Raw genomic sequence first — 9,940 nt, 5'->3', positions numbered from 1 at the left:
AATTCACCCTTAATCAAATAAAAGGTTCTCAATGTGGGTTTATGATTAATCTCCTCCACACATTTATCTTCATATTGCATCGGCAGTTCTTTTTTTAATAGCGTCTATGTCTTCCCTAATTTGGTTTTCGTACAAATGTTCACAGTCAGACTGTTGGGAAAGGTCAGACATTTCGGTTTCCCTGCCTCCCTCTGTGGAGAGATCCCATTGAAAAACATTGCTAGCTATTCTGGCAATTGGCATATCTAACAGTCTATTCCAAAGTCTCACCATGCACACCTTCCACTCACAGGGTTCCCAGCCCATGTCCCCAGTTATTGCCAGTATAGGCGCAAACTTGTGGACACCTAAACAAGAACGCACTGCACCATTATGGGCATGTTTGTTTTTGCGATAGCTCTTAGCATCCCATCCCAACTGAATGCATGAATGCAACCTCTAATAGTCTAAGCCATTCTAGTAAGCTAACATATGGAATTGTTTTAAGATGGTCATTGATCATTTAGCTATTTGATTTAGAATTTTAGGAATAAAAAAAGAATCATATTAATAATATTTGAATTTGGCCTTTTACTACTCTTGCCCATAGCAACGCATTGAGTAACACGTTTAGAAATGGCAAAAAAAAATATGTTCAAAAAAGAAATCATGAGGAATAAGGTTTTGAAGTGTCTGTCATATATCTAGGAGATATAAGAAAGCTCAGGGAATATCTGATATCTCTAGCTTAAACTAACGTACTTTGATGGGGATTTTTTTTTACTATGTTACTTAGATTGACACACGGCTCTTCATTAACAGCCATTAGAGGGTCGTCACAAAGAGGATAAACACATGCACACACACACTAGCAGATAACCAGACACAAACATACACAAATGTGTGCATATACACACACACACACACACACTCAATTGTTAACAACTGTCTCCTATGCTGTAAATAACCATTGGCACATGGCTAGGTGTCAGTGCAAATTAAAATGTGTGTACTCTGATTAGATGTACAGTACCAGTCAAAAGTTTGGACACACTTACTCATTCAAGGGTTTTTCTTTATTTTATACTATTTTCTACATTGTAGAATAATAATGGAATCATGTAGTAACCAAAAAAGTGTTAAACAAATCAACATGTATTTTATATTTGAGATTCATCAAAGTAGCCACCATTTGCCTTTCTTCAAAGTAGCCAGCCTTGGCTCCCGAGTGGCGCAGTGATCTAAGACACTGCATCTCAGTGCAAGTACCTGGTTCAAATCCAGGCTGTGTCACATCTGGCCATGATTGGGAGTCCCACAGGGCGGTGCACAATTGGCACAGCGTTGTCCGGGTTTGGCCAGCATAGACCTTCATTGTACTTTAAATAAGAATTTGTTTTTAACTGACTTGCCTAGTTAAATAAAGGTTAAATAAAAAACTGCTTCATGAGGTAGTCACCTGGAATGAATTTCAATTAACAGGTGTGCCTTGTTAAAAGTTAATTTGTGGAATTTCTTTCCTTCTTAATGTGTTTGAGCCAATCAGTTGTGTTGTGACAAGGTAGGGGTGGTATACAGAAGATAGCCCTATTTGGTAAAAGACCAAATCCATATTATGGCAAGGACAGCTCAACTAAGCAAAGAGAAACAACATTCCCTCATTACTTTAAGACATGAAGGTCAGTCAATATGGAAAAATTATTCAAGTGCAGTTGCAAAAACCATCAAGCGCTATGATGAAACTGGCTCTCATGAGGACTGCCATAGGAGTGGAAGACCCAGTGTTACCTCTGTTGCAGAGGATAAGTTCATTGGAGTTCCCAGGCTCAGAAATTGCAGCCCAAATAAATGCTTCACGGAGTTCAAGTAACAGACACATCTCAACATCAACTGTTCAGGGGAGACTGCATGAATCAGGCCTTCATTGTTGAATTGCTGCAAAGAAACCACTACTAAAGGACAGCAATAAGAAGAAGAGACCTGCTTGGGCAAAGAAACACAAGCAATGGACATTAGACTGGTGGAAATCTGTCCTTAGGTCTGATGAGTCCAAATATGGTTCCAACCCCGTTCCAACCCCTGTGTCTTTGTGAGATGCAGAGTAGGTGAACGGATGATCTCTGCATGTGTGGTTCCCACTGTGAAGCATGGAGGAAGAGGTGCGATGATGTGACGGTGCTTTGCTGGTGACAATCTCAGTGATTTATTTAGAATTCAAGGGACACTTAAGCAGCATGGCTACCACAGCATTCTGCCGCGATACGCCATCCCATCTGGTTTGAGCTTAGTGGGACTATCATTTGTTTTTCAATAGGACAATGACCCAAAACACACCTCCAGGCTGTGTGAGGGCTATTTGAGCAAGAAGAAGAGTGATGGAGTGCTGTATCAGATGACCTGGCTTCCACAATCACACGACCTCAACCCAATTGAGTTGGTTTGGGATGAGTTGGACAGCAGAGTGAAGGAAAAGCAGCCAACAAGTGCTCAGCATATGTGGGAACTCCTTCAAGACTGTTGGAAAAGCATTCCAGGTGAAGCTGGTTGAGAGAATGCCAAGAGTGTGCAAAGCTGTCATCAAGGCAAAGGGTGTCTACTCTATTATATTAAATATATTTTGATTTGTTTAACACTTTTTTGGTTACTACATGTGTTATTTCATAGTCATGATGTATTCACAATTACTCTACAATGTAGGGGGGGGGAGAAAAAAAAAATATATATATATATATTTTTTTTTTTTTTTTTACTTGAATGAGTAAGTATCCAAACTTTTGACTGGTACTGTAGATACAGTACATAACAACACACCCAATACACACTCATACACACTAATGAACATACACAGCCTACAACAACATGTACTATGAATACCATGCAGAGACATTAACACCTCGTGATTTGGGCCATCCTCTATCTCTAATAGCTGTCTTTGTGAGTCTGTGAGGTTTTAGTTATTTAGGGCCTATCACAGTTTTTCGCAGTTTCAAAGGAGCTACTCTCGTCCTTCACTGTGTGAATCTTATCTCTCCCTGTTTGAAGCATTTATCTTTATCTGAGCTCTGTATGTTCAGTTCATCAACCTATTATCTGTCTGTTCTTTTTCTCTCTCTCTCTCTCCCTCTCTCCCTCTTACTTTATTTCCGTCTTTCTTTTATATTTTTCTTTCTCTCACCTTTTTTTGTTTATTTATTCCTTTGTCACACTTTCTTTCTCTCTCTCACTCGCTCTTGCGCCCTCTCTTAGCTCTGTGTGTTTGTAGTTTGGCCTCTCAGAAAAAGAAGTGATGTCACTGATGTTACTTTATGGGTTTTACTGTTCAATTAAATTTAGCCCTATCTCAGCGCATTCTTCAGACTCCAAGATTGCCTAGCTTACATTAGCAACACTCTAGCAATGTCAATGCTAAAGGCCTTGGTGACGTAATACCAATTACTTCGTTTTTATTTTAGAAATGCAAACATTATAGTTGCTTCTGTTACAGTACATATCATGCACTCAGTAGATGAGCCCCCAATATATTTTGGATTGCCACTGTGGGATTAATAAAGTTGCATTGAATTGAATACAGTAGTCTTGCAATAGCTAGTCTATAGTGTACGTGAGTTCATAGCCATGAGACTTCTCTAAAATGCAAGTTGCTCACATTCTTCTACCAGCTGTACCAATTGAACATCACTCTCACGAATATATTTTTGTATCATTATTAATGACAATGTTATTTTAAGTATAAGAGCTATACTGGTTTGTGAGAACTTTGTTTTCAGGGCCGTGCCTCTTTTGGCCATGTGAAGAGAAGAGATGAGAACATACCATTTGAGGAATCTTGAGAGCCAATGATCCTCGGCCACATTGGAAGGTCTAACCTAGTGGTGGGGAGATATTTTGAGCCAATTACAGAGTGAAGAAAGTATGCTAGGCTAGCAGGAAATGAGCACACACAGGACAATACACAGATCGGAGACAAGGAATGCATCCCAAATGACACCCTATTCCCTATATAGTGCACTACTTTTGGTCAAAAGTAATGTACTATATGGAATAGGGTGCTATTTGGGACACAAAACCTATGCATTTCCAATTAACGTCTATAGCTCTTACACTGAGTCCTGTCTGGCCTTAGCCCAGCATTCAACACAAGAAACAATAGGCCTATCCCGTAATGGTTGACATATTTCACACACAAGACTTTCAGTGATATCTTACATCACCATCCACGCTGCATCTGTTACACTGACCCTGAGTTAAGTATACGAAACCCCCGCATACCTTCAGCTATACGTAATAAAATGAATACCATTTGTGCATGAATAATAAGATGAATTTCCATGTTTAGACACATGTCCCAGACCATCCCACCATTCAGACTGACTCGTTAGAGCGTGCGGAAGAGAGAGGGGCAGGGGCTGGACGGACAATACAAATGGATGACGGACAGACACACAGGCGGGCAGAGAGACACATAAACAGAGATAAAGACAAGACGGACCAATCAACCGAACAACCGTCCCACTGTACGAAAGACTAGACAGAAAGACAGAAAGACTAGACAGACCCACAGACAGACATGGTTTCTGTTCCGATTAGCTTACTTTCTCACTAGTTCGTGCAAGACTCTCACCTAATCAGGTCACTCTGTGTCCTAGACCCCTCCTTGTGTGCAACCATCTGGAAGGGGTAAGGGTTGGTCGGAGGGGGGTAAGGGGGTGGCGGGGAGGGGGGGTAAGGGGGTAAGGGGGAGATCAGTGACCCAGATTGGCAGAGGGTGAGTGGAGGAGGAGAGCAAGGGGGAGGAGGAGGGAGGAGAGGGGGATCAGCTGTGTGTCACCTCTCAATCCCATTGTTTCACTTCATTAGAGGTGTGTGGAGGAGAGGGAGGGATGAGGAGAAGGGGGGATGGGAGGAGTGGAGCTGAAGATGGCTGAAGAAAGAGAGTGAGCAAAGGGAGGGGGGGATGGAGAAAGTAACTGCTGTGACCCGTCTTATTTCTCAGGGACCCTCTTGACCCAGAAACACACACTAGCGCACACAGGTGCAGAGATACCCACCAGGGACCTCTTGTCCTCCCACGTTGTGTCTCTTGGAGACCTGACCAGCTGAACCCACAGCAGTAGCAGGGCCCTTTCCTTCTCCCGCACTATCTACCTTTCCCTCTTTCACCTCTTCCTCGATCTACCTCTCTTTCTGGCTCCCTCTTTAACTCCCTCTATCTGTCTATCTATACCCCTCTTCCCAACTGTCTGACTCCCTCTTCCTTCCCCTCTCTCTCAGACACACACACACACACAAGAACTGGGTCCTCAAATGGCTTTTGCCTGAAGAGGGAATCAGATTCAGAATCCCTTTATTCGCTAAGTACATTTACACATACCTGGAATTTTACTTAGTGAGAAGGTGCTGCCAGCAATATAAAATGTAGAATACAGACAGACACAAGTCAACATGGTCATCATACAATTTAAATACAGTGAACATAAAACATAAAACTCTGGAGAGAAGCAACACTATGACTGCTAGAGCCTGTTAGGTTTCTATTCATGTTAATCCAATATTCAAATTGCAATTGCAATATTCAAATTGTTCCAGATGGGGCTGGTTTAGCTTAACCTTAGTTTACGTTGGTCCAAGTTACATCACAATTGGCAGCACCCAATTGGCCCAGTGTCGTCCGGGTTTGGCCGGGGTAGGCCGTCATTGTAAATAAGAATTTGTCCTTAACTGACTTGCCTAGTTAAATAAAGGTTCAATTAAAAATGTAAAAATCACATGGGTCTGATGGATGCTAGAAGATTCGTATGGGATCGGCATTTATTAGATTTATCAGCTGAACCAAAGTTACGTTTTCCATATGAGATGGCAGAGACATTTAACGGTCTCCAACTATGCAGACTAATATAAGGCATTGTGCATCGTAAACTGATTACCTGTAAAAAAAAATGTATCTCAGATGGGTCTAAATTTGTAACATTTCTAGTCTACTACAGGATCATAATGACATACCTTATGTCTGTCTGTCTGTCTGTCTGTCCGTCCGTCCGTCCGTCCGTCTGTCCATCCATCCGCCTGTCTTCCTTGTCTGTCTGTCTATGTGTCTACAGACCCAAAACAGGATTTCCCACGTGACTATGGCATCATACTGTCATTGTGTTCACCTACAAGGTCCCTCCCGCCTCCAAATGTACCTCAGGTGCGGCAGACACTAGCCTAAGCAAAGGTATGTGACATTGGACCCAGCCCCCTTTTTTCTGTGTTTACGCCAAAGAAAAGGCGCATGTCTGAAACAAATGGCTACTCCGGCAGGTCTCTTCTTGAAAGGCACAAACAGTTTGTTCTCCGATAAAGAGATAAAAAACAGGGGGCAGCTGGGCACACTATGAGCAGGCCATGTTTGGCCTTCTGTTAGCTTGTTTCAGCTCGCCTTCCTCCCTTGTCATTCCCAGTGCTCATCCCAATATTGTATTTATGCAACAACAACAAAAAATAGAAAAACCTTGTGCGCGGCACAGCGTCTAGGTCAAGGTGCTGGTTTTGGTATTGGTATTGTGCAGTTCACAGGGACATTTCTAGTTTAGAACATGATAGCGGTGACTATTAATGTTTCCATGGTGTGGAAGTCATTACATGGCTACTGTAAACCTACATGGGTGGTAGAATTGGGGTCAACTTTCACAAAAATGTCCAGGTTTTTCAGAAATCCTGGGTGGAAGATTCAGGATTTCCTGCTTATTCTCTTCTGATTCTGGGAATCTTCCAACCGGGATTTTAGGCCAGGGATCATCAACTAGATTCAGCTGTAGGACAATTTTTTTCTTGAGTGGATGGTCAGGGGGCCAGAACATAATTACAAATCATTTGTAGACTGCAAACTGACCGCAAGAAGCCCAAACAGATATAATTGACTGAAACGTCATAATTTCAAACCTTGTATACTATAATTTCTCTTTATGTGTGGGAATACTTTGGAACAGATTCCAAAATTAAAATCACTCGGAGCTGATTTGCTGGTGTTTATATAATATTTTATGTCCAACAATAAAAAAAATATGAAAAAGCTTTTATTTTTTATCAGAAACCTTGGGGGGGACAAATAAAATTGTTGCCAATTGGGGAACCCTGCCTTAGGCTCTATAGAATTGTCCTGAAGAACATTGTCTCAATGAAGATACACTATAAATACTCATTTGGCAAAACTAAATTAAATTAAGTTATTAAACGTTATTATTTAGTTACTATTCAGTTACTATAGGCCTTAGTAACTGTCCTGAAGAAGATCATCTCAATCATGAAATATTGTACATATCATAGCTTATGTTCAAAAGTAAAAAGAGATTTCAGTAATGCCAGTTATACCGTATATGGACATTTGTTCATGCTGTTGTGATAATGTGACGTTCTCAAATGCTGTGAATGAATATGATATTAGTTACTATTATCAGATAGACTTTGTCGGAGCAAAATATTAGCAGACTTGGCATATACATTGTTCTGGAGTTGGACACAGTGGCATGAGAGAGCGCATTGGAATTTCTAAGCCCCTCAAAGCCTAAAAGAAAACTCAAGGGTCTTCTTTGATGGCAGACAGAGAGAGGGAGAGAGGAGTTGGATGACACTACAGATAACACAAATGAAGTTTCATTCTGTAAATTACCCCGTGATACTTGTGGGAAAAGGTGCCCTTCCCACTGGGCACACACTGGTTGAATCAACGTTGTTTCCACGTCATTTCTTTGAAATGACATTAAACCAATGTGGAATAGATGTTGAATCGACTTCTATGCACAGTGGGTTTTGTCTTCAATCGCCTGCCTTTCCAACCGCCTGTGTGTGAGTGTGGGGCTAGCTCTCAGCGAGATGACACTGGACTTCTAGCTACTCTCTCCTCTTTTGTTACCAGGAGAAGAAATAGAGAGTCTTTGTTGACAGCGAATTAAAAAACGAACGCCTTGAAAGGTTTTCTTTGGGTAGAGGCGAGGGGGAGGCGACAGGGGTTACGAGGGGGGAGGTGGGGTAGGGAGGGCGATGCTAATTATGCATGGCGATTGTTGATAGCTTGATTGTCTGCGTCCAGCTGCACGGAGGACCGGGGGAGAGAGAGAGGGCGGGGATGCGGAGCGAGGCAGACTCACTGACGCCAGTCTCGAAATTCTCCCATCCATTGAAAGAGAGCCTCGTTTGTGTCGGGGCCTTTCCAACAGCGCAGCGCGAGGGCACCTGATCCCTGCCCAGACGCACCAGTGTCACACGGATTCAGAGCTCTGGAATCTGCAAATAGGAAATAAAAAAAATCCTGGGTGCGTAGGGAATGAACTTGCAGGCCACTGCGTAGGCTGTGCCATTTTTGACCATCCAGAATTATAACACATTGTAGCCTACCAAAGCGAAAAAAGTGTTCATAATTTTTCAGTATGCTGTTATTCCTATAATAACAACATAACTGTATTATATAACTTTTTCTTATTCTTATAATTTCATATAGCCCAACTTTGCTCATCACCATATTCTTCCAATTTGTCTTGATTTATTGTTTACGCATATGCAATAACATGCAGTTGCTTGTACAGATAACACATACAGTACCAGTCAAAAGTTTGGACACACCTACTCATTGAAGGGTTTTTCTTTATTTTTACTATGTTCTACATTGTAGAATAATAGTGAAGACATCAAAACTATGAAATAACACATATGGAATCATGTAGTAACCAAAAAATTACTAAACAAGATTCTTGAGATTCTTCAGAGTAGCCACCCTTTGCCTTGAGGCTTTGCACACTCTTGCCATTATCTCAACCAGCTTCACCTGGAATGCTTTTCCAACAGTCTTGAAGGAGTTCCCATATATGCTGAACACTTGCTGGCTGCTTTTCCTTCACTCTGCGGTCCAACTCATCCCAAACCATCTCAATTGGCTTGAGATCAGGTGTAGGCTCTTATTGTAAACAATAATGTGTTCTTAACTGATTTGCCTAGTTAAATAAAGGTTCAAAAAAATATATATATATATAAAAACATTGTGGAGGCCAGGTAATCTGATGCAGCACTCCATCACTTCTTGGTCAAATAACCCTTACACAGCCTGTTGAAAAACAAATTATAGTCCCACTAAGTGCAAACCGGATGGGATGGCGTATCGCTGCAGAATGCTGTGGTAGCCATGCTGGTTAGGTGTGCCTTGAATTCTTAATAAATCACAGACAGTGTCACCAGCAAAGCACCCCCACACCATCGCACCTCCTCCTCCAAACTTCACTGTTGGAAACACACATGCTGAGATCATCCATTCACCTACTCTGCGTCTCACAAAGACACGGTGGTTGGAACCAAAATTCTCAAATGTGGACTTATCAGACCAAAGGACAGATTTCCACCGGTCTAATGTCCATTTCTCAAGCAAGTCACTTCTTCTTATTGGTGTCCTTTAGCAGTGGTTTCTTTGCAGCAATTCAACCATGAAGGCATAATTCATGCAGTCCCCTCTGAACAGTTGATGTTAAGATGTGTCTGTTACTCTGTGAAGCTTTTATTTGGGCTGCAATTTTTGAGGCTGGTAACACTAATGAACTTATCCTCTGCAGCAGAGGTAACTCTGGGTCTTCCTTTCCTGTGGCGGTCCTCATGAGAGCCAGTTTCATCATAGTGCTTGATGTTTTTTGTGACTGCTCATGAAGAAACTTTAAAAGTTCTTGAAATGTTCTGGATTGACTGACCATGTCTTTAAGTAATGATGGACTGTCATTTCTCTTTGCTTAGTTGAGCTGTTCTTGCCATAATATGGACTTGATATTTTACCAAATAGTGCTATACCACCCCTACCTTGTCACAACTGATTTGCTCAAACGCATTAAGAAGGAAAGAAATTGCACAAATTCACTTTGAACAAGACACACCGGTTAATTCAAATGCATTCCAAGTGGCTACCTTATGAAGCTGGTTGAGAGAATGCCAAGAGTTTGCAAAGCTG

Source organism: Oncorhynchus mykiss, chromosome 25 (genome assembly GCF_013265735.2).
Source record: "Oncorhynchus mykiss isolate Arlee chromosome 25, USDA_OmykA_1.1, whole genome shotgun sequence".
Taxonomy (NCBI): domain Eukaryota; kingdom Metazoa; phylum Chordata; class Actinopteri; order Salmoniformes; family Salmonidae; genus Oncorhynchus; species Oncorhynchus mykiss.
The sequence above is the reverse complement of the archived record's forward strand: the minus strand, read 5'-3'. Positions refer to the sequence as shown.